Source organism: Phyllobates terribilis, unplaced genomic scaffold, assembly GCF_046119375.1.
Source record: "Phyllobates terribilis strain yellow unplaced genomic scaffold, ASM4611937v1 Scaffold_1__5_contigs__length_1240528914, whole genome shotgun sequence".
In the NCBI taxonomy this organism is placed as follows: domain Eukaryota; kingdom Metazoa; phylum Chordata; class Amphibia; order Anura; family Dendrobatidae; genus Phyllobates; species Phyllobates terribilis.
Window position 1 is genome coordinate 1,071,991,388 of NW_027362761.1, and position 25,285 is coordinate 1,072,016,672.

The 25,285-nt window shown below is 42.5% G+C and overlaps 1 protein-coding gene and 1 non-coding gene across 2 annotated transcripts in view; one reads left to right on the plus strand and one right to left on the minus strand.

Moving 5' to 3' along the window:
* Nucleotides 1-25,285, plus strand: part of SCFD2 (sec1 family domain containing 2) — an 824,480-nt gene that overhangs the window by 338,328 nt on the left and 460,867 nt on the right. The window lies entirely within an intron of this gene.
* Nucleotides 21,871-21,942, minus strand: TRNAE-UUC (transfer RNA glutamic acid (anticodon UUC)). The gene has a single exon. It is a non-coding gene; the product is annotated as a tRNA-Glu (tRNA).

Genomic DNA, 25,285 nt, shown 5'->3' on the forward strand with positions numbered 1-25,285 from the left:
TCACCTTCACCCTCATGTTCACAATTTCATACAGCACAGAGATAGTGTGAAATTGATTTGATTGAATACACACATTTTTGATGATCAACTTCAGGATACCTGACGTTAAACATATCCTTGTGATTCTGCTTTGCTGCAGTAATATTGAGCTGTATTTGCACCCTTTTTTTAGGAGCTTTATTTCCTGCAGTATTTGGTTTCTATGGGGAAATCGTGATAGTCAAACTAAAACATGTTAATTGGCGCTACTGCTGTTCAAAGCTCTTAATGGCAGCACATGCTGGATGCTAATCATGCGTGTCTCCTGGATGCTCTAACTTGCATAGTCTGTGGTTATAATAGGTCCACTTCAGAACAATGTTTTTCCCATTGGTAATGTTCATTAAAGAAGTACTCCTCCTCCTCCCATCAGAGTTTTATCCTCTTAATATATTGCAGTCATGATATTATATAGCACTGTGTACTTACAATTACTCATTTTGCCTTTCTACCCAACTGATTCTTCTCTTTTCTTTGCTCTATGTAAAAACAGGAAGACTCTTCTTCCTGCATTTATCATTTCGCTCTTCAACTCCTGACCCAGCTGCTCCGCTCCACCTTCCATAGACTTTTGCAGTGACTTATGACTCATACAGGGAAAATTTACCTCCTGTTTCTACATGGAGCTGAATTCAGCTAGTCAGTTTTTAACCACATGGTGTCATAGATCTCATGGAAAAGAGAAGCATTAACTAGGTTAAAAGGCAAAATGAGCAATTGAAAGTACACAGTTCTATGTAATATGATTGCATTACAGGGTGGTCCAAAAGTAGTTGGACTGAAAGTGTAATAAAATGTTCCTGTGCTGAGATAATCTTATAAATGTGCCCCTGCTGTGTGCTGTGTAATGGCTGTGTCTGACCGTACAGGAACATGGTCTGATCATACCACATCTCCTGGGCAGGGGAGGAAGCAAAAGACAATACAGACATTACAGCAGGGGATCGCAGCTGATTCTTTCTTTGAAGAAAAAGATTGTTTAAAAACAGGTAGGGAAATGTTTTACGTCACAAAAATAATCAGCTGTGATCCCCTGCTGTAATGTCTGTATACTCTTTTGCTCGCCCCCCACCCCGCCCAGGAGCTGTGGTATGATCAGACCATGTTCCTGTACGGTCAGACACAGCCATTACACAGCACACAGCAGGGGCACATTTATAAGATTATCTCAGAACAGGAACATTCTATTACACTTTCTGTCCACCTACTTTAGGCCCACCCTGTATATTAAGAGGATAAAAACTTTGATGGGAGAACTCCTAGAAAATATTTTATTCCCTAACTCCTTAGCAACATGTATTTTGTGTAATATGCATTTGTTTAAATACTTACTGTGAAGACACGGGGCTCCTGTTGGCACAATACTACTCAGACAACACAGGGTGAGGGTAAGACTGGGTGGCAATACTTTATTGCACGACCAAACAGACAATAACATAGAACAGTCCTAGCAAATACACAAGATGGTGCAAATTACAGAATCTTATCCTTTCGCTGACCCGCCGGGTTTAGAGCAGCTGCGACTTTGAGGCTTCCAGGGCCAACTACCCCAATCAGTGGCCCCCGCTTTGGGCAGGCACCCACAAAGAGAAGGTAGCAGTAAGCTTAGGAAGCTCACAGTCCATGGAGGTACTAGGCCAAGTAACCTCATTGTCCCAACCTGGATTCTTCAAAACGTTTCTGAGGGTTCAGCAATGGTCAATGGAGCAGATCTGTGTTCTTCCAGTTGGGGCTGTGGTCCTCTAAGTTGATATCCTGTAGAGTAATTTGGAACAGAGGCAGAGACCCCTTTATATAGTTCACAACTGTCCTTCAAGCCAACATCCACAAGTCAAGAATAAGGGATGAAGATATTAACTTGCATTGTCTGAGTATCCACAGTTCATCCCCCAATGTTGACTTGCAAACATTGAAGGGTAAACTATAACCAACCAAAAAATACACAAGTCAACAAACTGCATTGGCTGGTATAATGTGTAATCAAAATATTAACAAGCAGCATTGTTCAACGTACAGCGTGTAATGTATGGACCGGTAAGTTGCTTTTCCCATTGTAAGAATGAGACACACAGTGAGGTTCTCATAAGCTTACATTGAGAAAGCTACTCCCAATGTAAACGTAACACTTTGTGTACGATATGTGTGGACTCTTAGGGTTCTGAGGGAGATTTTTGTTCCAATGAAAACCCTGGGGCTGCACAGATAAGTGCCCTGACTAGTGTTGAGCGATACCTTCCAATATCAGGAAATATCGTATCGGATTGGATCGGACCGATACTCAAAAAGTATCGGATATCGCCGATTCCGATACCGGAAACCAATGCAAGTCAATGGGACACTAATATCGGAATGAAAATAAACCCTTTCTTTCCTTGTAGGTTAGTTCTACATGAAGTAAAACAACTAAGAATAATGTAGAATGTATTATGCGAAAAGCCAGCAATTCATCAGCGCATACACTGGTACCCGACAATTTACAACAGAAAGAATAGAGCTTCACACATAGATTAGATAGATAGAAACATGTCAGTCACATATATATGAAGTACAGTGACAGTGTTGGTTACTGTACTTGTCATTTAGTGTAAAGGATTTATTTAAAAAAATAATAGTGTTTTCATGCACCGTCTCTTTAAGAAAGCCGGCCGGCAATTCAGCATCTGTACCCGACAATTTAGAATAGAAGGAATAGAGAATCATACATAGATTAGATAGATAGAAACATGTCAGTCACATATATATGAAGTACAGTGATAGTGTTGATTACTGTACTTGTCATTTAGTGTTAAAATAAAGGATTTATTTAAAAAAAAATTGGCGTGGGGTTCCCCTTAATTTTAGTCTCTAGCGGAGGTTAAGCAGACAGCTGGGGCAGATGTTTGAAGCCTGGGAAGGGGGTAATACCCACGGTGCTTCCCAGGCTACTAATATCAGCCCCCAGCTGAATACCTAGCCCTTACTAGCTATTAAAATGGGGGACCCCCCAAAAAAAATGACGTGGGGTCCCCCCTAATTTAATAGCTAGCAAAGGCTAGGCAGACAGCTGGGGGCTGATATTAATAGCCCAGGAAGGGAGCCATGAATATTGGCCCCCTCCCAGGCTAGAAACACCAGCCGTCAGCCGCCCCAGAAATGGCGCATCCATAGGATTTATTTGAAATAAAACACACCATTTTATTTAATTCTTAGTTTACTAAAAAAAAATAGTTACCTGTCCACGTTCCTGCGCTGATCTCCCATGCACAGCTGTCACATCTGGAGATGGTGACAGCTGTGCATGGCTGCTGTAAGCTCACGCTGCCGGGAACACGTCCGCTCCCGGCAGCGGGAGCCCCTGACTGAGGTCACCGGAGTGCATTCAGGCAGCGCAGCTCCGGAGACCTCCTTTACGGCAGTGCTGTACCGTGGGAATTTCTCACGATACAGCAGGGCCGTAAAGCAGCTAACCGGAGCAGCGCTGCCTGAACTCCGGTGAACCCGCTTATGCAATGACGGGGCTGCTTTACGGCCCCATCATTCTAGCGGCGGTTCAGAGCGGTCACATTCTATGTGGCTGCTCTGAACTGGAGATCTTCGTGGGACACTCGTGGACCACTACGGAGGGGTAAGGATAAGGTTGTGGTTTATTATTTTATATTTTATTACAGGAGATCGATGGCTTCGGGGAATTAGGTGTCTAGGTGAGTATAGGTGTAGTTTTTTATTTTTTACTTTATTTTAGGTGGCGATCGGCGGGGACAGGTAATGTATGAACTAATTTATTGTAGGTAACCACTGGCCACCAATGACATGTATTTAAAATTTATTGGGGACACAGTAGGGCAATTTAAATAGCAGGATCAGGCTGATGGGAACTACTGCTCCCATCGAGCTGATCCTGCTGGCAGGAGTGGACGGGGGACAGACATAGGCCGATGGGAGTAGTAGTGTCACATCGGCCTATGTCTGCCTGCACGCACAGACACCGCGCACACCCGCACACATCGCACAGACACCACGCACACCCGCAGACATCGCACAGACACCACGCACACCCGCACACATCGCACAGACACCCACACACACCAATCATGACGGGTCTGGGAGGTGAGACTGACCTGTGCGACCGTGGGAAAGTTCATGTGAGTTCATGCAATGCAGTCAAGCATGAACTCACATGAACCCTCTGAGGGCACCGCGGCGACTTCAAATGAACAGCTGATCGGCATCACCTGATACCTCAGCTGTTCATTTGAAATAACCGTCGGGAAAGCACAGCACAGAACGGGAAAGCCGGCGGTGAAGGCTTCCCCGCCCGGGTCCTTCGCTCCCCGCTCCTTGGTGCTGTGCTCCCCGCCCGGTCCTAACTTACGATCGGGATGGGAGGTGGCGAGGAGAGCGGAGGATCGAGGTGGGAGGCTGCGGGGAAGCAGTATGGGGCTGTGTGATTGTTTAAAAGCCGGCGGCTTTTTACCGCCCGCCGGCTTTTGAATAATCAGGAGAATTCTCCCACGCTGGGATGGCATTCTGATGACAGGCTGGATCTCAGCTGAGCGCTGCCATCCAGCTTGTCATCCTTCAGAGACACTGCAGAGCGCAGGCATTATGGGAACTTCCGATTCCGGTATTCGATATTGTAAAAGTATCGGAATTAAGTATCGGAATTCCGATACCGCGAATATCGGCCGATACCCGATATTTCAGTATCGGAATGCTCAACACTAGCCCTGACCCAGAAACTCCCCCTACACACACACACACACACAAAATAATAAGCCTGCAATCCCCCTAGAGCAGGGGTGTCCAAACTTTTTTCTAAGAGTGCCAAATTTGATGAAGTGAACATGTGCGAGGGCCGATCATTTTGCTTGACATTCTTTGGACCATTAAAATGAATGCAAATAAACTTTTTTTGCAAAGTTTATTGAAAACGGCATACTTTTTATTTTGTGACTTGGATGACAAATCTAAACAGGTGTTTAATCAATCTGCCTTAAAGGGGTTAACCCAGACATACCCCCATTCTCACCCAGGAAGCCCCTCCCCGACTTGAGCATCGAAGCAGTTTATGCTCCAATGTCCTACTTTTGCCCTGCACTAAATTGCGCAGAGGAAAGGCATTTTCTGGAGTTCTAGTGACATACCCGGCTCTCCACGGGGCTGGCAGAAAGCCCAGTGACGTCACCGGCACTGATGGGCGGGCTTTATCACCAGTAAACCAGCTAGAGCAGCGCTAAAGCTGGTGAAGCCTCCTACCGGCAGTGTGTCATTGTAAATAGCACAGGGCAAGGGAGCACATCGGAGCATGAGATGCTTTGATGCCCATGGCAGGGGGGCTGCCTGGGTGAAAAAGGGGGTATGTCTGGGTTCTGAACTTGGACAACCCCTTTAATATAATAAAAACAGGAAACTGAGATATCTCAGGAACATTTTAAAGTACATTACACAAAGTAATGTAAGGTTGTCTGTCAACTTATAAGTTCAAAAAATGTGAACAGGAACATAACAGCAAGTATACATGTGTTCAAATATATAACTGTCTATCCAACTGACATTAATTGAGATTTTACAACATATTAATCTCAATTAAAAAAAAGAAACTAGCCTGCACTAATGTGAAGGGTGAAACTGGGATCTGGACTGCAGCACATAGACTAGGTCTGGTTCAATGGCCGTGGTTTTGATGCGCAAAATGTCACGCAGGTGAGAGTCACTTAGTCTTGTCCTCACGCGGTTCTTGTTAAAGTTCATAACAGAGAATGTCTTCTCACACAAATATGTTGAGCCAAACAAGCTCAGGGTTTTCTTAGCCAATGTTCGAATCTCTTGAAACCGGCTCTTATCCAGTTGGCGGTAAAAGTTAACAAGAGAGAGCTGTTGATGACGACTGCGTAACTCGCTGTCACAATGTAGCTCAATGAGCTCGAGCTGCAACTGATCAGGAGCATTGTCGGGGTCAACAGAGAATGGAGAGGAGAAAATGCTGATCTCCTTTTCAATAGCTGCAAAATCTTGAAAGCGCCGTTGAAACTCCCCAGCCAGAGATGTGATGTCTGCTGCATACCTGCTTATTTGCGCATGGATATCATCCTGTGGAAAACTGTTAATTATTTCCTGTAGCGCTGAAAAATGGATGGTATTGGGCGGTGTTTGTGACAACTGCCTTAGGAAAAGTTGCAGCTTTGTTCCAAAGGCTTTGAGGTGTGAATAAAGTTGGTTCACCGCTGCATCTTTGCCCTGAAGATTCATGTTCAGTACATTCAGATGCTTTGTTAGGTCGACTAGAAACCCCAAATCAGCCAGCCAAATTGGATCAGATAGTTCTCGCATCGTTTGTCCCTTTGTTTCCAAGAATTCTCCTATTTCCTTTCTGAGAGAGTAGAAACGTTGCAGTGCAGACCCCCGACTGAGCCATCTTACATCGTTATGATATGAAACATCTTCATATTCAGCCTGGATATCCAGTAGAAACTGTTTAAACTGGCGGTGGCACAGGGCTTTAGAGCGGATAAAATTAATGGTCTTTAGTACCGGTTTCATAACATGATCATATTGGAGATGTTTAGCACAGAGAACTTGTTGATGAATGATGCAATGAAGTTTAATAGCTTTGCCTCCTTCTTCGCTCACCTTGTTACAGATTAGGGTTGATAATCCACTTCGTTCACCAGTCATGGCAGGTGCCCCATCAGTAATAATCCCAGTAACTTTGTTCCAAGGCAGTTTCATGTCATCTATGGCAGAACTAACAGAATCAAATAAATCTTTCCCTCTTGTTTGATCCTTGAGGCTCTGGAGGTCAAGTAGCTCTTCAGTCACATTCATTTCATCGTCCACCCCTCTTAAAAAAATCAGCAACTGAGCCGTGTCAGATAGGTCCGTGCTTTCATCACAGGCTATTGAAAAGAAGTCAAAATCAGCTCCTTTTGACATTAACTGTCTCTTAATATCCGATGAAATTTCTTCAATTCTCCGTGCTACAGTGTTACGAGCCAGGCAAATGTTGGAAAACTCTTGCTTCTTCTCGGGACAGACATTCTCTACCATTTTCATAACACATTCTTTGATAAAGTCACCCTCTGCAAAAGATTTGCAATTTTTAGCAATTAACGCTGCCACCTCATAGCTCGCCTTTGTGGCATTTTCATTTGACTCACGGGCTCTTGTAAAAAATCGCTGTTGTGACAATAAAACAGCTTCAAGTTGCTTATACTTTTCACTTCGGTCGTGCCCTGTTAGCTTGTCGTATGTGCTATGTCTCGTCTGATAGTGTCGCTTGACATTAAATTCTTTATAAACAGCAACGGTCTCTTGGCATATCAGACAAACACAGTGATTCTTTATTTCAGTGAAAAAATATTCTACTTTCCACTTGTCCTGGAAGCGGCGGCCCTCACTGTCAACTTTTCGTTTCTTATTTGTAGTTGCCATTATAAAAATTGGCCAGAAGGGGAGAGATTAAAAGGCGCAGAGGGTGGAACAGCAAAAATAAGATACTGCTATATGCTTTATAACACAGGCAGAGAATAGCAAGCTGTGCAACAGTCGCACATCAGATAATGGAATTATAGCACAGTGACAGGCAGTCAGGGGTTAATGAAGGGTATGACAGCTTGCTACCACAAGCTTGTGTGAGAGCCCTGCTGGCCTAACCTTTCTGGAGGTGTAAGGTGGCGCAGGGACTTATATATAACTTAATATATATATTATTTATATAATTTTACACAACTAAGCTGAGGTCTTCAGCCTATCTGACCTCTGAACGTCTTACAACCCCTGGGGGCTGGAGATCTCGCACGTCGCGAGATCTTGGCTGGCCGGTTGCCGCCGCTCAGTACTCCGGCGCAGGGAGAAGGAAAGCCGAAATCTCGCGATGTCCGAGATTTCGGCTCTTCTCCCTGCGCCGGAGTACTGAGCGGCGGTGGCGACGAGAGCGGCAGCGGCCGCAAGGTACATGCTGCTGGATACCTGGGGGCCTTATTAGTCCGGACCGCGGGCCGCAAATGGCCCGCGGGCCGGACTTTGGACATGCCTGCCCTAGAGGTTTCCACCTGTTAAAGCGATTGCTGATTAATCAACAATCGGCATGACTTCGGCAATGATGCCTCATCAACAGCAGAGTGCAATTGAAAGAGCTGCTCTGTTGATGTGAGGTCAAAGGAAGCAGCAGAATCGCCTCCTGAGCCGGGTGAGGTCTTCACAGGGTAGAATAGGCAGGTAGTTAATAACTACCTGCCAGTAAGTTCTTAGCTCCATAAGGGAGAAAAAAGGCCCGATAAACCCTGTAATACACGCATGCAACTAAATGAAATTTGTGTCAAAGTAAAAAATGCAGAAAAATTTATATTAGAGGCTAAAAGTGTGACCCAAACAGAAAATTAGATACACCACAACTCTTTAAAATAAAAGTTTAATGTGTCCTTAGGCCTAGGTTAACATTTTATATCTTTATATATAGCAATAGTAGAAGAAACACCTGGCAAATTTTTATGCATTTTCTTACGAGTATGGAAATACTCATTATGTGGGCGCATGGCACAGGGAGGAGCGCCATTTGCAGGTCAAATACTACTGGGATAGTTTTTTGTCACCATATTCCCTGGTGGACCTATTTAGACTTGTACAAAATCGATCTTCCTACAGATCATTCATGGCTTAAGATTGAGCTGAAGGACATCAAATAATAATAAATAGAATTTATTTACTTGTTATTGCTGCTCTCCAGTCTGAGATATGGCAATCAGTAGTCAGGACATATATCAAATTTTCCTGACAAGTGTATTGCCATCCTACAAGGAAATATGAGATACGTTGGCAGAAAAAGGGTTAAGGGAATAGTCATATTTATCGTAGGTGATCTATATATACTTAGTCTGGTTTCCTGAGGGTAAAATTAATAACCGTTCAGTATGACAAAAATACTGAAATACGATAAAAAATGAAAAGGTAAATGGCTTTTTTTAGAATCTGCAGCCATTATACATCACCAAAATATTTTATTCACAGATTAAATAAAACCTAGTAAATCACTTCCCATGATAAGCTTTTTAAAAGTGGATATGGTGTTGTCCCTGGTCCATCTGCATAGGATGTAATGTAACAAAACATTAGAGGTTTCATGTTTATACCAGACCTCTCACCGGAACTGTGTACTTTGAGTAATAAACAACCCTGCGTAGTAGAGATACTTCTAGTGATAAAATCGCTGCGCAAAGTTAAGAATAAGCCACAAGCTTAAAGAGCGGATGTTGTGGATGTTTCTCGCATTTGGGAAAATTCCAAGATAAAAATTATTTAGGAATTGACTGATTAAACAAACTACATAGAATCTAAGTTTCATGCTGCAGTGGCCCCAATGCAATATAACAGGTCTTCTAGATCTTTTAGTGAAGAAGCCAGAAGTTCGGCAATATTGGAGTGCTGATAGTTAATCTAACACAATACAGTTTTCCACATGGCGATGAGCCGGACACGCATTAAGGCCATTCTCAAGTTTTTGCATTACAATGATAATGCACAGTGTCCACCACCAAGATGAGCTAAACTTTGACCGACTTTTAAAAATTAGTCCAGTCATTGATCACTTCAATAACAAATTTGCTGAGGTGTACATCCCACAAAGCGACATCTGCATAGATGAGTCCCTAATCCACTTCAATGGGAGTATTAAATGCCAACAATACCTACCCAGTAAGAGGGCAAAGTATTGAATCAAAATGTACAAACTGTGCGAGAGTACCTCATGGTACACCCACAGATTTAACGTTTATGAAGGGAGGGACACCAGGATTAAACCACCTGAATTCCCCCCTGTCCGGGGAGTGAGTGGAAATATTGTGTGGGAATTGTTGCACCCACTACTGGATGAGGGTTATCTCCTCTACGTAGATAACTTCTACACCAGCATCCCACTCTTTAAGTCCCTCTTTGCCAGACGTGCTGTTGCCTTCGGCAACATGCAAGATTCAGCGAAGCCTTTCTAGGTTGCTAATTGGGCAGCTGCTCAGTAATGCAAGAGCAGAGCCCAATGTACCGACAACCTGCTGGTGGTCAAGTATAAGGTCAAGAGGGGATGTCCTTATCTTGACCACAATGCATGGAAATTGCAGTATCCCCACTGCTGTATAAGGTACCACTAAACAGGTCCCCAAATCAGAATGTGTCCTAGGATACAATAAGAACATGGAGGAAGATGATCTTTCTGATCAAGTCCTTAAGCCCTACAGTGCCATGAAGAAAACAAAAGTGTGGTACGAAAAGCTGGCCGTGCACATCGTACAGATGGCAATGTATAACTCTTATGTGCTATCACGATGTACAGGCCAGACCAGGAGCTTCCTTCAGTTTCAGGAGGCAGTGATCAAGTCCCTAATATTTGTAAATCAGTAAGGAGAGGGCACCAGTAGCTTTAGAACTGAAAGTACCCGTATAGTACCAGGGCCACATTTCCCCAATGAGGTCCCTCAATCTGTAAAGAAAGGAAGGTCGTAAAAAAGATGCAAAGTGTGTTACAGAAGGGGGGATAAGAAAGGACACCATTTTTCAGTGTAACACCTGCCCCGACAAACCTGGCCTGTGCATAAAGGAATGTTTCAAAGTGTACCACCCATCCATGGATTATTAATTTTTGTTTTTGATTTACCCTGGTATTACACCATCCTATTACACCCTTATGTACTGTGCACAACATATATATGCCACCACATTATGAATTCCAATACCAGTAAAACCCTACCTCAATATAACCCTAGATCAGTTCCAAAATGTGGTCACTTGTTGGGGGTTACTGCTCTTCTAGCACTACAAGGGCTCTTTAAATGCGGCATGGTGCCTGCAAACTAAACGACCAAAGTCTGTGTTACAATATGGTGCTCCTTTCTTTTAGAGCTCTACTGTGTGCCCGAACAGTCGTTTCCACCACACACGGGGTATCCGTGTACTCAGAAGAAATTGCACAACTTATTTTGGAGTCAATTTTCTCCTGTTACCCTTGTGAAAATGAAAAATTAGGGGCTAAAGCAACATTTTGTGGAAAAAATGTAATTTTTAATTTTCACGGTCCAATGTTTTAAAATTCTATCAAGACCTGTGAGTTCAAATTACTCATCACCCTTAGATAAATTCCTTGAGGGGTATAGTTTTCAAAATAGGGTCACTTATGGAGGCTATATTGTTTGGGGATTTTCTGACACATAAGCCCCTCAAAGACACTTCAAAAGTGAAGTGGTCCCTTAAAAAATAGGTATTTATAAATTTTGTTGAAAAAATAATACATTTCTGGTTAACTTTAAACTTTTCTAACTTCCTAACATAAAAAATGCTTCACAAATGACGCTGACCTAAAGTAAACATGTGTTAAGTGTTGTTTATTAATTATTTTGTGCGGTTTTGAGGACATAAAAATTCAAAGTTCAAAAATGTTAAAATTTTTGTAAAATTTTCAATATTTTCGTAAGTAAACGCAAATCACATCTCCCTAAATTTACTACTATCATGAAGTACAATATCTCATAAAAAATAGTCTCCGAATCACTGGGATATGTTAAAGCGTTCCACAGTGAAGGTGGAAAAAGGTTTTGCGGGAAGGTGTTGATGAATCACGTGTCCAATCTTCAGCACATCGCCTCATCAAAAATGGCGTGTACAATACCAGTCTTGATGAATCAATGCCTGTGTTCTTATGTTTTTCAGAAGGAATTCGTGGTATTTTTTTTTTTATTCCAGTGATTTAGCGGTCACTGGAGGTAAAGTTTCCTTTCTGCTGAGCACCATGTCTACCTTTAATTCGTTATTATGTCTTCAGTACAAGCTGAGATTTGTCATTATAATGCATGTGCAGTCAGCCCAGTAGCTGTGAATATCTTCCAAAAATAATGTGAGACACATTTCCTGTTTATGATGGATGGTGCGGGGTCAGCCTGCTCGGATTTGTTTATAAGTGGAGCAGCGGTCAACTGGACCCTAGACAAATCTGTTTGGGACTATGGATTTAAGATGGTTTAAAAAGCCATTTTTTCATGAAAATATTGGGTGAAATGCACATTTTTTTAAATAATGATGTGTTCACATGTAGCTTTTTGAATAAATTTTGATTGCAGTTAAATGACTTGAAAAACACAAGGCAAAAATACTTGATTCAATTGCATTTATTCATTTTAACATTGCATTTATACACTATATGTTTTTCCAGGTTTTAACATTTTCAGTATGTCCTTTATGACAAGTTTACTATTACTGTTCATTTATGGTTTCGTGCCATTAACATAGTTGGAAAAAACTGCAACGACATTAAAAAAAAATAGAGAGGCCGCAGTAATTATTTAATAAACGCACGCCTTTTTACTGTGTACTACCGTATGCTTTTTACTTTTTTTTTTTGCTTTCCTACTAGAGTATGTAGATTTACACATCATGAATTGTGATGTAAAGAGAAATGCACACATTCTTTAAAAATAAAATAACTGTTTTCAACTCATCCTTTAGCTCCTCTTTACCATGGACTCGTGGGCAGGTCTGCTCTGTACTCTATATTGGTGAAAAAATGTTTTGGCCACATGGCTCATAATACATGACTATAAAGTAATGCTTTGTCTAATTATCATGATTGTCCCACCCAGTACATAGTAATGTTGTGTAGATCACTCAAAATAGAATATACAACTTCTTACTCATGTAACTTTTTGGAATCTGATACTTCCTTTAATATTTTGTAATAAACTTCTAAATTAGTTAAAATCGTTTTCTTTTGTTTTACAGCATGACTATGTCAGAGTTCCTGTTTAGATGAAACATCTTATTAGGGTAGCACAGCGCACATCCACTGCCAAGTGCTGACAAGTCCTTCCCTGTGGCATGCTGTTGGACATTTATCTGACTTCTTTTTACTGGCAAAATATCTTGTATCAGATCTGAACACATCATTTGATGTTTTGCCCCTTCCTTTATTAGAATGATGCTGTCGTTAGTAATTTCAGCCATGTTATACCTATTTTTAGTACTTAAAGGGGTTATCCAGGACTATTTTTTTTACATTGGGCCTAAGAATTAACAGGCAGGTAGTTGCCAACTACCTTCCTGTTCTGCTTGCCATCAATCTCAGCTGAGAGCGGTCAAAGACCGCTTCTACTGACGATTCTGCGTCATCTGCTGATATCACACCTGCAGAGCAGCTGCTTCTCTTCTGCTCTGTTAACAGGGTGTGACTTCTGATGTCATGCAGATTGACATCCGGCTCCCTACGGCCTAACTGCGGGAAGCCGGCTGTCAATCAGTATAATGCTGGCAGTCACGCCCTGTTGATAGAGCAGCCGGGAAGAGGAAGAGCTGCTTTGTTGACTTGGGTAGCAGAATTGCCGGCTGGGGCGGTCCTTGGCCACTCTGAGCCGGCACCTGGTAGAATAGGCAGGTAGTTAGCAACATAGTAAAAAAATAAAAATAAAATAGTCCCAGAAAACCCCATTAAATTGGAATTGTGCTTTTAACAAATTTAGCATAAACAATAGTACAAGCAATTAAAAGAAACTTTATAAAATACATTTTCAGAAAAATCTGCTTCTTTCTCCACTTGTGAGCCACTGCTCCTCTCTCCTCTGCCTCCTGAACTCATTATCCACTCTGAAAAAAAGAACAACTTAAATCCATCTAGTGCAGACAAGATGGGCTGCCGATACAGTGAGCTATCAGGTTACACAGCATATAGCATGAAGTCTATAGAGAGGAGCAAAGCAATGTGAGAAGCATAGAATCCGATCTGTAGATTCTAGCTACCTTTTCCCAGTACTTTTTTATGAAATAAGAATGCTTTTTACAGTTAAACTCTAACATTTCCTTCGAAATACAACTGTAATATTTGACAAACAAGACAAATTATCAGCTCTAAGAGGGATCAGGTTACATATTGTCCATAGATAACTGTGAAGTGGGGTCAAGGGAAGTGGGAGATGCTGGAGACAAGGGCAGAGAGACATAATGATAAGGTGCTGAAGCTTCTAATAAATTCTTTATCTTACCCTGCTGCTGGATTCACAGCTACTCTGTTCAGTACTGTTGGAAAAAAATTGGCATGCCTCTGCAGCTTCTGTTTATATGTTGTGAAAGGGAAAAAAGAGCAGGATCACCTCTTTCTGTTTGTTTATGGGAGATATCATAGCAGTTAGTTTCCACCATACTTGTAAGTCAATTGCGCATTAGAGGTAAAGACTGTAAAGGGGAAAACTGGAGCAAATACAGTATCCAAGTCATAAAATGACCAGAAATAGTGTAGTGACAGCTTATCATAAAAAGTATGTCACCTCCTCTCTCTAGTCACCAGAGAAGACCCTGTTTTCCCCAGTAGACATCCACTCTCTTCCCCAGTAGTGACAGCAGTTCCCCGCAGCCTCCCTTTATTCTTTCTTAGCAGTCACAGCAGGATTCTTTCTAGCTCACCATCCTCCCAGTAGTCACAGCAAGGCTTCCACCGGCCTTTCGCAATGCACTAACCTTAAACACCACACCTTGTTATGCCTTTTGTTTTCAGGATGCTACACAGAATTACTCTATTGCTGATGTTTGCCATATTGATGAATTCTGTGTGATTGGTGTGGGTCTGAATCCCATTGATGGGAAGAATGGTTTACTAGACAGCCGTATTCTCAGCCACAGTTCAATCGCCAGGAGTGGAATGGGACCTTCGTGGAGCAGCAGACTGGAATTAGTCACATCACTGATTATATGACATGTATATGACAAGATAGGATGTGATAACTGGTTTAATTTTACACCACTTGATATTATGTATAACTGCACCATTCAATTATATCTGCATAGATGGAAAAAAAAGATAAATCATAGAAAGTTCTCCTTTGCACTAAGTTTAAAAATAAGAGAACCTCTCAAGTCCACCATGCGCCCACACTGTGTTTTTTACATCTTGGCATCAGACAACCATTGCAAAACCAAAATGTCAGCAAAAGGAAAAATGTTTCTTTAGACAACTGGCTTTACGTGCCTAAGACTTCATTTAATGCATGGACTGACTGTGGAGGATTGTATTACTTTTCTGATTACATGAGTTAACATTTAGAGCTCAAGGTTCATAACCGCCAACAACCTGTAAACTTCAAGCTTTGAGACAACCAAAATGGCTTTTAAACCTGAATCAACTATTTGTAACAGGTGATTCCCTTCCTATAGTCATGCAGAGTTTTAGAGAGTGCATTTGTTTCTTTTTCTACGTATTAGAATCCAGACTGTGTTCTCTTTATTTTTAAACATCCTGTTGCTATTGGGGTCTCTTCAACCTATTAAAACAGATAAAATACAGCTGCTAATTTACACTGTCCCCAAAGCAAGGTTGAGCAATAATCTCAAAAGCAAAATCGCACTTCAGTTCTGTGCTGGTGCCTTGTGACTATAGAGAGGTCAGGTTTTGCATAATTTTATTTTGTAGGTAAATAGAGTATTATTATTTTTTTATTACTGTAAGTTGTTTTTTGTGATAATTTGTGTTCATATTTTTTTTCTCTCCATCCATTACTTGGGCTATATTCACACGTAGCGTTTTTGCAGCATTTTTTTTTCTGCAGCCAAAGCATTCACAATCCAGGTTTTGCTGCATTTTTGCTGCCTTTTTTTGTTGCTGCTGACACTGTTGTGGCAGTAATGTCCCCTAATTCTGTACTAACGTCCCCCAAGGCTTCGCCATGGTCAACCTAAGAAGTTGAATGCACATGCCAATTTTTAGTTATTTGATCCCATAAATTTAATTTAAGCCTATATTTTTCTCACTTCACTTCACCAACTTAGGCTATTTAGTGCTGATGCATCATACACGAATCGGATTACAAAATTATTAAAACACAGGTTGTAATGTAACAAAATAGGAAAAAAGCCAAGGGGGGAAATACTTTTGCAAGCCTCTGTAATATTGGACCCACCTCTTGGCTTACCAGAGAATTTGTCTTTCAGCATGGAAGTATCATCTAAAGTTACTTAGCTGTGTTTGGTTGTAATGCTGAAACCCAATAGGGACAAGGCTAAATTTGACTTTTGAGACCTAGCGTATTTTTTGCTCGTGTGCTCACATTGCTGCGTTTTGGTGGTGAATTTTTTGCAGTATAAATCTTCTGTCCACATAAGGCTGCATTCAGACCTGCGCGAACCATCACAGGTTCCCTCATTTCAACTAAAAGAAAAAGCGTAAAAGTTGCACTTTTTTTTTAAATGGCAAACAATCTGTAACGGGTCTGGGAGGCGGAACCTCTGGGCTACTATACAAGGGAGCGGTCCTTGTAAGGGAGCGGGTGGCGACCAGGCAGGCAGTCACAGCAGGTGACCGGGACAGTCTCTGGGTGTACGGGCAGGAGGTCACGGCAAGTGATCAGGGCAGTCTCTGGAAGAACGGGCTGGAGGTCACGGCAAGTGACCGGGGCAGTCTCTGGAAGAACGGGCTGGAGGTCACGGCAAGTGACCGGGGCAGTCTCTAGGTAAAGGGTAGGTACGACCTGTGATGGCTGAACCTCCAGGTAGGCTAGCAAGGCAGATGGAGGATGTGTGCTCCCAGGTGAGCAAGCGAGAGTCTCTGGAATAGCAGGTGGTCACAGCACGTGACGGCGGAGCCTCCAGGTAGGCAAGCAGGCAGGTAGCGGAGAAGCACTCCCAGGTGAGCGGGCAAGAGTCTCTGGAATAGCTGGTGGTCACAGCACGTGACAGCGGAGCCTCCGGGCAGGCAAGCAGGCAGGTAGCGGAGAAGCGCTCCCAGGTGAGCGGGCAAGCTGGTCCATAGACAGACTGACCGGAGTTGTAAGGCAGACCGTCGGACCTCAGGCAAGCAGGCAGGTAGCTGATGTGCGCTCCCAGGTGAGCGGGCAAGTTGGTCCTTAGACAGACTGACCGGAGTTGTAAGGCAGACCGTCGGACCTCAGGCAGGCAGGCAGGTAACAGGAAATCAGGCAGGATTAGGACAGCAAGCTGGCAGGAATCTGGCAGGTAACTGGCAGGTAACTGGCAACGGGACCTGAGGGCTGAAGCAGAGTAGAACGGTGCAACAACATTGCTCGGGCACCTCCATTTTGGAGGAGGTGCCTTATATATGGTAAAGTCCTCCGGCCATTGGCCGGGGACTCCTTAGGACGGCGCGCGCGGCCCCTTTAAGAGGAAGGGAGGGCGCGCGCGCGCGCCCTAAGCACAGTGGCCGGGAAGGAGCGCGCGCTGCCAGCAGAGCGGGAGAGGGACGCCGGGCACGGAGCAGAGCGGTGAGGGGAACAGCGTCCCTGCCTAGCAGAGGGCAGGGACGCCGGCACTACACAATCAATTGGACTCCAGAATGGTTCATGGCTCCTTAGGGCTCTATATGTGTCCATCAGGTGAAAGATTTGTTTCCAGCATGACTTCTGTTTTTCTGTTCTTACAAGGGCTCCTGCAGACGTTCCTGGATCTCAGTCAGATCTTGGATGGTAATGCATGGACTGGTGGCTCTTCCGTCCCTAGCATGACAGCTTCATATGTTTCTATAAAGCTATCCTGCTGGGGTCAGAAGAGCTGCTGCCTATCCATGCATTGCAGTCCGTGCTCGGACTGATTTACAGAGACGTCTGCATGAACCCCAATGGAACAGAAAAATGGGTCTCAGAATGCTTTTGTGAACCAAGCCTAACCTAGCATTTTATTTAGACTACATTTACACATCCGTTGTACACGTCATTGTGTTGTCCATTTTTTTAAACTGGCAGCACACGAACCCATATTGTTTCATTAATCCAAACACAAATCCTTTTTAAAAAACAGATGTACAGTGAGGAAAATAAGTATTTGATACACTGCCGATTTTGCAAGTTCTCCCACCTACAAAGAATGGATAGGTCTATAATTTCTATCGTAGGTAGACTTCAACTGCGAGAGACAGAATCTAAAAATAAAAAACAGAAAATCACATTGTATGATTTTTACATAATACATTTGCATTTTATTGCATGAAATAAGTATTTGCTCATCTACCAGCCAGCAAGAATTCTGGCTCTCACAGACCTGTTAGTTTTTCTTTAAGAAGCCTTCCTACTCTGCAATTATTACCTGTATTAATTGCACCTGTTTGAACCCGTTACCTGTATAAAAGACAACTGTACACACTCAGTTAATCACCCTCCAATCTCTCCACCATGGCCAAGACCAAAGAGCTGTCTAAGGACACCAGGGATAAAATTGTAGATCTTCACAAGGCTGGGATGGGCTACAGGACAATAGGCAAGGAGCTTGTGTTTCCTTCCCCGCTGTATGTGACTGCTCCATGAGACTCGGATCAGGTCCTATTCTCATCTGTGTTGTGGATCAAAGTTGGCTGTTAAAGTCTATAGAGATCCATTAAACGCGGACTTTGTAAATGTACAGTAGGGTGCCAAAAATCCTTTAGGATCAGTTCCTTTTCAGCAGCATTGCTTGCAAAATTTTAAATCAGTGTTGTGTGTTTTGGCAGTTTCCTTTTGCCTAAAATTCCATGTGTTTACTTGTGTGATATATTTTCTATTCTATTTCAGTTCTATTATATCTTTGGCATTCATAACCAAGAGAGCATAACACAAATTTATTAACATGAAAATACCAACTATATCCATTTTTTATCTATACAGTACCAATGATCAAAGTGATTTCCTTTGGTGACTAGTCAGATATCTAGGCTTTAGTTCAGTTCTGTCCTCATGCTTCCAGCATATCCTCAGATATGGACTCCACTGTTTCAGAGATGCGTTGTTTCAGGTTGTTCAGATTCTGTGGCTTCAAGGCCAAACACACGGAGTCCTTGATGTAGCCTCACAAAAAGAAGTCGCGGGGTATTAAATCTGGCGATCATACAAGCCAGCGCAACATTGGTGATTCAACCTGAGTCAATGCATCACTGAAACAGTGGAATCCATATCTAAGGATATGCTCGCAGGATCTGGACAGAGCTGGACTAGATATCTGTCATATCACCAATGGAAATCACATTTGTAATGTAAAGATAAAACTTTGAGAGATAGTGGGTCTTTTCATGTTAAGAAATTTGTGTTCAGTCCCCTTGGTTATAAATACCAAGGCTATAATTTTGCACCATTCATTCTCAATTGCCCTTTATTTTTACCTTTTCACCTCTCAATATTTTCTTTTATGTTCTCTGAATTTTAAAATAAATATTTCTGCTCCAAAATATCTGTCAGTGCTACTATATCACTAGCAAATCCTTACAAGTCCCCTATGTTACACTCTGTGCATGACTTCAGGGTGGAGTGCTGTTGGCTGGGACCTTGGAAGTCTTGAACATTTATGTCTGGTCAGTAGTTCCCAGCTTCCTGTCAGCTCCCTCGGCCATCAGGGTGCGGTCTGTTGAATTTTATTATTTTTGGTAATGATTTTCTTATTAAAAGAAAATTATTTTTTTCAATGCAAATTAAACCTATGAATGAAACACCAAGAATATTTCTTTCATTCATACAAGTTATCTATGTGACTGCAGACTTATGAATCCTCACAGCGTGCACAACCTGCGGTGTCAGGATTTTCAGGTGCCGGTGGCAAGACCGGGCAGTCATGTGGCTGCAAGCATTCGATATGCTTACTTCTTGGCACATTCCAACTAAATGTTCTCTGTCTTGTTCAGTTCACTTGCACTGAGCGAGACTGCACATCTAGTTGGAATATGTGTGCATACCTCATGCGGTCATATGATAGCCTACTGACGGTACCGGAGATTCCTGACAGCGCACGCTGTTAGGCTTCACTAGTCTGTAGTCACATAGAGTGACTGCAGACTTTTGTGCCAAGCCCAGACAACACCTTTAAGTTATTAAATTGCTTTAGTTAGAATAAAAATAAGCAAGTTTTGAAGTTGACTTGCTTTTTCTATCTATTGTCCTTCTGCCATAAGAGCTTTTTTTCTTTCATATCTATATATGCTGGTTTCCATATAGCTCAGGCATTAGTGCCTGCCCAGACCCTGGCCAAGTGTGCACAGTAGTTCCTTTCAAGGAAAGGAGTTAAGTACTAAAATACCAACCACCTCTCTTCAGCCCATTGATTTCTATGTAACAGTAGTTGCTCCCCTCCGTCCGCCTCCCTGTCAGCTCCTGACAAGCTGCGGCTGTAAATCTTACAAAATCTTCAGCCTGCATGATCAGTTTCTCCCAGAGCTGGTATTCTAATCTTGGCTCTCACTGAGCCATGTGCTTGTTCAAATACAGTGGCTTGCAAAAGTATTCACCCCCTCCCTCCCATGGCGTTTTTTGTGTTTTGCTACCTCACAACCTGGAATTTCCCTGTTATTTTGAGTGTTTGCACCAGTTCATGTAAAGAACATGCCTAAAACTGTGAACATTTTGTTTTCTTTTTTTTTGTGAAGCAAACAACAAATAGGACAAAATAACTGAAAACATCAGTGTGCATAACTATTCACCCCCCTAACGTCAGTACTTTTTAGAGCTTCCTTTGGCGGAAATTTGCATGTCACTTTGGATAGTCTCTATGAGCTTTCCACATCTTACCACTGGGATTTTTGCCCATTCCTCAAGGCAAACTGCTCCAGCTCCTTCAAGTTAGATACTAAGCTCTGGTGAACAGCAATCTTCAAGTCTAACCACAGATTCTCAATTGGATTAAGGTTTTAGCTTTGACTAGGCCACTCCAAAACATTTACATGTTTTCCCTTAAACCACTCAAGTGTTGCTTTAGCAGTATGCTTTGTGTCATTGTTTTGTTGGAAGGTGAACCTCCGTCCCAGTCTAAAAATCACTGATAGACTGAAAAGGTTTTGCTCAAGAATATCCCTGTATTTCGCACCATCCATCTTCCCCTCGAGCAAGACCATTTTCCCTGTCCCTGTTGCCGAAAAATGGCTTTGGTTTGACGCCAGACATAGCTTTTACGTTAGTGGCCAAAAATTTCAATTTTGGTCTAATCTGACCACAGCACCTTCCTCCATACATTTGGGGAATCTTCTACATGACCTTTAGCAAACTCAAAATGAGCCTTACAATTTTTGTGTGTAAGTAAAAGCTTTTTCTGTCAATTCTTCCATAAATGCCACCTCTATGGAGTTTGTGGCTTATTGTGTATGTATGGACAGGTACTCCAGTCTCTGCTTGGGAACTCTGCAGCTCCTTCAGGGTTACCTTTGGTCGCTGGGCTGCCTCTCTTATTAATGCCCTCCTTGCCCTGGCTGAGAGTTTTGGTGGGTTTGTTGTTGTTCCATGTTCTTTCCATTTGATGATAATGGATTTGATGGTGCTCCGGGGTATCGTCAGAGATTGGAATATTTTTTATAACCCAACCCTTACTTGTACTTCTCAACAACTTTGTTCCTGACTTGTTTGGAGATCTGCTTGGTCTTCATGGAGTTGTTTGGTTAGTGGTGCTTTTTGCTTAGTGGTGGTGCAGCATTTGTGGCCTTTCAGAAAAGCTGTGTATAAACTGACAGACCATGTGACACTTAGATTGCACACAGGTGGACTTCCTTTCTCAAAGAATGTGACTTATGAAGGTAATGGCTTGCACCAGAAATTTTAGGGGCTTCATCGCAAAAGGGGTGAATACATATGCACTTGCCAATTTTTAGTTAATTGATCACATAAATTTAATCTAAGGAAAAAATTGAGCTGTTGTCTGATTTTACAGAGAGCCTTAAAGGTTTTTTTTCACCTACTTTAAATGTCTTATCTATGGGTCCAGGATGGGGAAATAAAAAAAACCTATATCTCTCAAAAGGGTGCAGGAGGACTTGTAGCTTCCTGAATTACACAGACATACCTTTAATTTGAATTGATGCTGTGTAATACTTAGAATCATAGAATGTTAGAGTTGGAAGGGACCTCCAGGGTCATCGTGTCCAACCACGTAAAGAAGTCATGCGTTGGCTGGAAATCGAACCCAGGCCAACTGCTTGAAAGGCAGCTATGCTGACCACTATACCACCAACGCCTTGCTATACCAGCAACACCAACTATACTACCAACACCTTCATACTTCATTTTACCTGTGGTGGTGCTGCTAGGACATTGAGCACTTACTGTCACTACAGCTTGTGATCAGACTTTTATCAAGGGCCTTTTCCAGGAAGAGGTTTCTTAAAGGGGTTGTCCTGTCTAAAATTAATAGTCTGCAGTCACTCTGTGTGACAACTTATTTTTCCTGTATTACTAATTTTAACAGATAAAATAAAATGACCCAAATTCATAGAAAGGTATTTAATTGTCATCATTCAATTCATGAGTAAATCCCGATTGTACGTGGAGTGTGATATTGAGTTGTGTATTGACCAACGCATAGAAATCCAGGAAGCCACAGATATGAAGATATTTCCCTCCCTGGGGATCGTGAGGTTTGGCTTAGGCATATTTTGGCTTGTGTTTAGTGCAAGATGATGGAAATGTTAACATTGTTTTTCTCCCTCAAGCATGAGTGATGTCTGTTATAGTCATGAAATAACAAGCAGTGTGTCTCCTAGTCTTCTCTACCACACGACCTCAACCTTTTGTCACCATGTTGTGCTTCAAAGTAAAAGTTCTCAGCCAACCACATAGATAATCGCAAAACCAGCAGCATTATACTACAGAGCTTTAGTACATGATCTGAAGAAGTGTGGAATATTAGTAAGATCAGACTTACCTCTTCCGGACTATGGCCCTAACAGTGCTCACTGGAACCTTTAGTTTAGAAATTCTTCTGTAACCAATGCCATCAGTATGTTTTGCAAAAATAAGATTGCGAAGGTCTCTAGACAGCTCACTGGTTTTATCCTTTATGAGATGTTTCTTTTGTGGCACCTTGGTAATGAAACACAGGAAGTCCCTTCTGACAGCACCACCAGGAGGTAGTCCTCCTTATCCTTGATAGGGACAGGAACATAGGAGAGTTTAAATAGCCCCTCCCTCATCCACCCACCAGTATTTTTCCTGTTCCTATCAGGGACAGACGCATGAGAGGTGCGCTCGGTGCACAGAAGACTTACTGAATCTTGGCAGAGTCAGAAGCATCGGGGGGGTTCATCTCTTTCATTCCTTCTGCTGTATGGTCTGGTGCCAACACCACTCTAGGTAGAGGTTCCTCAGCTTTTCCAGTTGTGCTGGGTAGCCCCTGGTTTCAGCCTAATTCCTGCAGCACGCATGGGGAAAGAGCTTTGACTCTGACTATGAGCCTGGCATGCTTTCCAGTGTGGAATGCATTTCCGGTTATGCAGAGTGGCGCCAGAGGTACTCTATTTCCTGGCGTGTGTTCCAAGGAGGAACGTATTTCCGGTTCTGAGGGACTAGTGCCAGAAAAAGCTCTCCTGGCATGGTCTGCAATGGGAGCCGGATCCTTTATGAGTTGGGGGCTGCTCTAATTATGTGACAACGAGCAGCAGATGACCAGATCTGCTCCTGATTAATCAGAGGTGGAAGCCAGGTGAGAAGTAACTATTTAGTTAACTTCCTGGAGCAGACCTGGCCAGTGCACCTGTCTGTTTGCAATGGAGGGGCAGAGTCTTAGCCGTTCTGATGTTCCTACAGAGCCATCCCTTAGTCAATTGAGTGGAGTCTGGGGGTAGAGGTCACCCTTCCTTATTCCCTCAGATAACTATATTGTATCCATTGTTTTTTCCTAGGACAAGGAAAAGCTACTACTTCTAAGACTAGAGTTAAGAAATGTGTCACATGTAGCTTTAAACTACCAGAGGCATACAGGAAGTAGCTATGTTCAGAATGCTTTTCTAGGATAGTCAAGCAGGAACATTCCTTCCTCATGACCGACATGAGAGCTATGATCAGGGATGAAGTCCAAAACCCCCCAGTCTACACCTCGTAATAAAAGGCCTAGATGAGAAATGGATTCAAGCTCAGAGGAGGGGGAGATATTATACTACTCCCACCCTGTACAGAATAAGTATGAAAGTGTTGCCCCAATATTATCGGAAGAGAAAAAGAAATACTATTTTTAATCAGGTAATACGGATACGCTACGACAAGTGGTTAGAAGCACTATGAAAATTGAGGAGACCCATGAATGCCCGTTAATTCAAGACAAAATGCTTGGGGGTCTAAGATACCGAAGGGACAGGGTTTTCCCAGTTAATAAGCACATTAAAGCAATGATCCTATGGGAAGGTGCAGAAAAGAGACTGGTTATTCCTAGAGATTTTAAGGCCCATCTTCCATTTGAACTTGAAGACATTAAAATGTGGGAGGAGACAACCAAAATTGATATACCAGTGGCCAGAGAAGCAAAGAAGACGTAGATTCCGTTTGAGGATTCTTCAAGTTTAAGAAATTCTATGGATAGGAAATCAGATGGTTTACTCAAAATAACCTGGGAGACCTCTTCAGCAATTATTAGAACAAATATAGCTGCCACCTTGGTGGCTAGATCTATGCACTTATGGATAGATGAATTGGAGGGACACCTAAGGAAGAAAACTCCAAAGGAAGATACATTAGTCTCATTGTCCTTGGCAAAATGGCAACAGGCTCCATGGCAGACGCGTCAACAGAGTCTGTATGGTTTGTGGCAATAAATGATGCACTTTCCAATGCTGTTTGCCATGCTATATGGCTTAAGACATGGTCAGGGTATAGCCATTCAAAAAATAAGCTATATTCTACTCCCTTTTCTGGTTTTCAAGTATTAGGCCTGGTACTGAATGATATTCTGGAAAAGGCCTCTGATAGCAAAAAATAATTTCTAGAAGAGAAGCCAAAAAGAGTGTCTTCCTTTCATAAAACCTGTTCTCATCAGAGACAGGAACATAGAGGGAAAGGGAAGACTGGTAGATGGAGCTAACCCAAGGAGGTAAAGGCTCAATTCAGGTTCTGGCACAGGAAGACAGTGAAGTCAGAAATGTGGGGGGAGGCTTTGTTTTTTCCTTAAAGGATGAAGGGAAGTCTCTCAAAAATCAATGGGGCTTCAGACAGTCTCAAAGAGCTACAGGATAGAATTAACTCATTACCCCTCTGAAAGATTCCAGCTCACAACTGCCGAAACCCCAGAGTCTATCAAAGGCTTCTGGGAGACGTGAAAAGTTTAAGTTAAGCAGTGATGCCCATATTAAAATCAGAATAGTATCAGGACCTCTATTCAGGTTTGTTCTCTATAAAGAAGACCGCAGGCGACTTTCAGACTATTATAAATCTGAAACCCTTGAATCTATGGCTGTCTAAAAAGCTTCAAAATGGAGTCAATAAGATCAACAGTAGCATTAATAGGCAAAAATATGCTGATATGTACTCTGGATGTAAAGGATGCCTACTACCACGTAACTATTCATCCTTACTATCAGAACTACCTGAGG